Here is a 6,048-nt window from a genome sequence, read left to right as displayed (position 1 = left end):
TTCACATAATAAACGGAAGAAAAATAAATGCCAACAACGATTTTTGGGAGAAAAATAATTTATACACACATTTTTTTTTAAAAAAAATTGTCAAATTACATTGAAAAAGGCAAAAAAAAGGCATAATTAAAAATAGGCAGTGAGGTCCCAAATAGGCAAAATAGGCAAAATGAAAAGGCTTTTAAAACATTCGAAGCAACATAAGAAACGTATATCCGGAAAAAATTATCAATATATGCAGTAGATAAAAAAGAGGCATTTTGCCAAACTTCCGGGCTCTAGTAATAACAATGGGATGACTTGCAATCGTCTCGTATAATGCTTAAATATTCTTCATTTGGTGGCAGACCAACGAGCCTTTCATTGAATGACACGTCGTAAGCACATCGTGTCTCATCGCCCATATTTTCGGGCTTTCGAAACAGAAGTCCTAAAGTATTACCAGTGATGCACTCCCAAAATTTGCAGAGTGTTGACACGCACGTATACTGGTCCTTTAGGGCCTGTGGGTCACAGCTAGGTTACCCAAATCGGGCTTCTCAGGCGGGCTAACAGGGTAAACAGATGACCAGGCCCTGACTGGTCACTGGATTTATACTTTCCTTTGTGAAATGAAAAGTTTATGGAACTCTTTTTAATATATGTCTTATTTATTTTCCTTAATGCACAATTGCAATGAAACTTATCCAATGGCAATCCTGGATAAAGTTGACAGATGCAGACTGCGTACAAACCTGTAACGGGGAACCCTTCAAGATTATTCACAATTTGATGGTATCGCAAGAAACCCAGAGCATAAGCAGCAGGTTTATGAGAAACTAGTCCAAGCAAAAGCCGATTCGCCCATTTAGGGTACGGGTAGTTCTCCCTGCAAGGTTAACCTGTGATATACTGCTGTGCACCGTACTCCCGCGTGGAGGGGAGGGGGAGAGTGGACCATGCTTCCTTATGACCCGAGCGGAACGGAAGAAGGGAAAGCTACGCGGGGAATTTTCGTCCAAGGTTTTTTTCCTTGTGGCCCCTCTATACCAGCCTAACGGCAACCCGGTAAGAAAGCCCAAAAAATACAGAAATCTGGTCACTTTTCATACTGAACGGTTGTTAAAAAAATACCAAGGAAACTTGGTCGAAATTTACACGGATCCATGGATCTACATAATTACATCATGCAATTTAGGCTTTTATAATAATATATATTATAATTTATTATAAATTATAAAGTTATAAATTACATACCTTCTTAAAATATTTTCCAATGCCGAAAATGATCACATAACAACTAATTTTGATATCTTAAAAGACTGCAGATTAATTCGAGAATGTTCAATTTCGTGCAAAGCACAGATAATGTATGCACATCTAGATTGTGCAGATGTTGAGCTCCTGCTTTACAAATGGAAGCACGACCAGATTCGACTGGGGCGACACAGGATATACGCTTATATTCGTGAAACATTATGTACAGTCCATGTTTCCATTAAATGTTTGGATGAAATCATTTAACTTCTACAAAAAAATGCCGATGATGGTAGAACACTGATGATGATGATAATTATAATGATGAATACTCATAATTGGTATAAAGAAGGCATGTTATAATAGAGAAGGTATTTTTAAAATACAAAAATACGAAAAGCTTTTTTAATAGTAACATTTAAACGTAAAGGGTAGTTTGTAGTTTATATAGGATACAGTACAGCACACTTTTGTTCTTTATTTTCTTGTTGATTTAACTTTCGTGAATTGTCAGTTTGTATACTGCTAATAGCTTTAATGATACTGCTCACAACACTAAAGATGAATAACTTGCAAAATATACTTTGAAGACCGCACTACTTACACTTAGCAATAAAGTTTCGTTCTCATATAAAAATGTACATTTAATGTAACAACACATTATTTGTTAAAGAAATAAAAAGTGCTTCCGTTACAGTAAGTACATACCATATCAATGTGATGCACAATACTTCGTCGCTTTGTAATCAAGGGGTCCCGGGTTCGATACCCAGTGGAGGCACTTAGTGGTTCGGATCCCGCCTTAAACTGTAGGTCCAGTCCCGATTAGCTTTTCTGTGCATAAAGTGGACTTAAAACAACAAATTAAATCATGATGCACAGTAAACCCCTAAATACATTTTGAGAATTTATTTTTATTATTTTTGGTTTTCATTTTTGGAGAAATCAAAGCTTGAGCGTTTGTCCCACAATTATAGCAACTTATTCAACAAAACCACAGAAACATAGCCCAAACACTGCATTTTATGTAAAAATATGTAATGTAACGGAAATATGTAATAAACATCAAAATATGTAAAAATATGTAACACGAAATTCACATATATGGTTACTGACATCGTAATTCGGCGACATCTGTAGTTTCTGCTTGGCTACATACAAAAATATATACACATATAATTACATAAAATTCCCTACTCATGATTAACCGCATCAGGTTGAAAACCAACGTAAAACTAGAAAAATACTACAATAGGAACAACAACTTTCACTAGTAAAATCTAACATATTCTTCCTTCATTTGTGTCTGCTGTAATACATGCAGAACGTCTATCAGTAGCTTCGTAATGCTTAAAAATTCAGTTCGTCGCTTGGACTACAAGATCTAAAAGGTGGAGCAGCCGACAGCCTACGTGTCGGGATTCGTAAAGACCTGGTTTAATGGTTTCAAAGCTGAGATAAACTGCGGGTTAAATGTGACACATAAGGAAAAGTGACTTTTTTACAAATGAAAGAATTTCGGAACATTCCATAGATGAAGATCATGACTTCATTTGAAGAAAGTAGCTGCTTGCTTTCTTCTGGTGGCTCTCTTCAAGTTTCTTGCATTACATCTGGCAGGAAAGACAGGTTTTTAAGTAAAAGGCGCAGTGATTGGATGGGCAATACATTATAAGGCAGTTCCGTTTTCTCAGAAGAAAACTGACAGGTGAATTTGTCATTGTAAATCACAAAGAGAGAGGGAAAGAGAGAGAGAGAGAGAGAGAGAAAGAGAAAGAGAGGAAAAGAGAGATATAGAGAGAAAAAGAGAAAGATGGAGAGAAGAGCCAGAGATAGAAATAGGAAGAAAGAGAGAGAGATATAGAGAAAAAAGAGACAAAAAGAGAAAGAAAGAGGGAAATGAAGAAAGAAAGAGAAAAAGAAAGAAAGAGAGAAAGGAAATAAGAAAGAAAGAGAAATGAAGAAAGAAAGGGAGAAAGAAATAAAGAGAAAGGAAGAGAGAAAGAAAGAAAGTAGAAGACAAAGGGAGAGAAGAGAGAGAGCCAGAAAAAGAGAAAGAGAGAAATAAGACAAAGAGAGAGAGATAAAAGGGAGAGAAGGAGGGAGAAAATAAGAGAGGAAGAGAGGGAAAGGTAGAGAGAGAGAGAGGAAAAGAGAAAAAGATAGTGAGAAATAGAGATTAGATAAAGAAAAAAGAGAGAAAAGAAAGAGAGAGAGATAGAGATAGATGTTTGATGTTTGAAGTAATGACCTAAAAATAAGTACATTTGCAACAGTAAATAAATTTTTACCTTTCCTCATTGTTTCTGGTTTGAAGAGGCTTTTCTAACCTGGATTTCACAGAAGCGTTTTAACTCATGTTGAAATATCAAATCTACAATAAAAGTTACGTTATTTGACAAAAATGTTTCATGTCTAGTTCTATACTGCCTCCCGACGCGCCTGAAATGTTCTTCCTTATTCTACGATAGTACAATACTAAAACAACGATAAACAAAGAAAGCAAAGCATGAACATTTGAAACTATTTAACATTTATTTTTTTATTCGACTTGTAAAGCTGGTTCTGGTCAGGCGAATGAATAGAATTTAACATTAGGTGACGTTCACTATTGCTGCAACTCCATCTTGACCCTGAAAATCATACTAAATTTATTTTCAAAGCATGCTTTATTGGAAATGTCAAGCAGGTAGAACTTTAATTATGTCTATGGGGTTCCAGTGGACTGTGTCCTGAAGTCACCTGCAATAAAATTTAATGTGCCTAGCCAAGGATATCAATCAAGTGTTACACTTTACACATAACCATTATGTTTTCTTGCTCACTCCAAACTGTAGAACCTGTCCTGTGACACTCGGTTTGGAATTTTAGTGAAGGCAATACTCTCAAGTGGATTTCTCTTTCGGTGATTCATCTGATGCACATACAAACTATGTTTTTAACAGTGGCGGCGATTGGGTTCCAGAACGGGGGGCAATGACAATTTACTTTCCCTTGGCAAAAGGTTGAAGGCAACTGCCCCCCACGCCCCTCCTAATCGCCGCCACTGATTTGTTAAACTAAATACTAGTATTGAGCTACAAAGACAACTCGACAACTGGCGTCCACCCAGCGTCGAATGACATGGGTACCTGGGGGAAACGCTGGGGGGTAAAGGCGGTCAGGGGCGTGATGCTGATCACATCACTCCCACTCATGACCGGATCAAGAAAGTGTAGGGCGTTACCCCCACACCCCCTATACGCCTTCATGGCGTGGTGCTAAGCACAGGGGAACACTTTACCTTTACTTTTTTTTAAAGACAACTCGAATTGCTTTACCTCTTCGCAAGTTATAGGACATTTAATACTCTACTACAAGGGTTCCCAAATCTTCTCGTTTCACGGCGCCCTTAGTGTTTCACGATTTTTCTGTGGCCCCGAAGTCACTATCTAACACTTGCAACGTTCAGTTAGTGTGTTTAGGTTGCTTGCCTTAATTTAAAAAATAAACACATATTTCAAATTCAGAAATATTATATGTATAAAAAGTACTAATAAGCACATATTTGGAATACGTGTCATTTCAGTGAAAATATTGAAACATTTCGCCTCAGGGAGCCGCGGTGCACACTTTGGGAACCACTGCTCTACCATAAAAAATAACAAAACTTACTTGCACGTTCTACACTCTTTGATTTTTGATGGCTGCATATTTTTTCCAAGATCACTATACTAACCTTTTCATTTTATACATGTTTATCTTTGCCATAACGCCGCCAACTATGGTTCCACTCTGTAATAAATTTATTATTACCCTTTGCTTATTTTAACCCTCAAGCAACTCACCCTCCACACTGGGCTTTTGAGGGCAAGGTGAGCTCATTGGCCCTTCGAGTCATACGTCGCTATTTTGGTTCTTCGAGGGTCCTCGACCTACCTCAATTGGTGAGAACCAACAATAAGTCTCCAGCTGCCTTGTGATCAAAGGGTCCTGGGTTTGATATCCGTTAGAGCACATAAAGCCCACACGGTCAAAGAACAAACCCAGACTTTCCGAGTCCAGATGCCAGATTTTCCAAGTACAAGAAGCGGTGTTGCTACACCACTGAGTTTTTCTCAGTGATAAATGACACTTTTTGCTGTCAGCATGAACTCTTTGCTCACGATTCAGGGAGAGCATCGGGGACCCATCCGTTTACTACCCTGCGGCGACCATTAGGCCGGCTTTAGACGAAAGCAATGATTCCAAAAATCTTATAGCAGATAGTACGTACTTTACACGGAAGAATTTCATGTAACTTTTCGGCTAGCTTTTGCGATTACTATGTTTAACATATACAGCACGAATGGCAACGTTGAGTTACACCATCTATGCTGAGAGCACGGTCTTTACAATTGAAACAACTAAAGTATTCTTCCTTACGTGTACAGTAAACGTTGTAAAGTATGTATTTAAGCGCGCATTGATTTATACCTAATAACGTTTTGTACGAAACGTTATTCCTCTCGGTTCAATAGTTATCGGCTTTTTATAATTTGAAGTGATACATTGTTTACATCTCACGCGGCCGCCATTACACCTGCACGTGACCTAGAGGTCACTTCTGATTGGTTATAATACGAAAAATGCTACGGAAACAGAAATGCCATGAAATTTGCCATGACATCTGAAAAGCCATAAGATTTTTCACGTTACACGGTAGCTTTTTGGTCATGGCACAAATGTTAAGAAAAATGCTTTCGTCTAAAGCGGGAGTTAGGCTTTCCCGCGCATTGGCCTTGTTGTGGATTCCTTTGCCACCTGTTTTGTTGCCAGGTATAAGTTTGGTAA

This window comes from Lepisma saccharinum, chromosome 15 (assembly GCF_977018435.1).
Source record: "Lepisma saccharinum chromosome 15, izLepSacc3.1, whole genome shotgun sequence".
In the NCBI taxonomy this organism is placed as follows: domain Eukaryota; kingdom Metazoa; phylum Arthropoda; class Insecta; order Zygentoma; family Lepismatidae; genus Lepisma; species Lepisma saccharinum.
The sequence above is the reverse complement of the archived record's forward strand: the minus strand, read 5'-3'. Positions refer to the sequence as shown.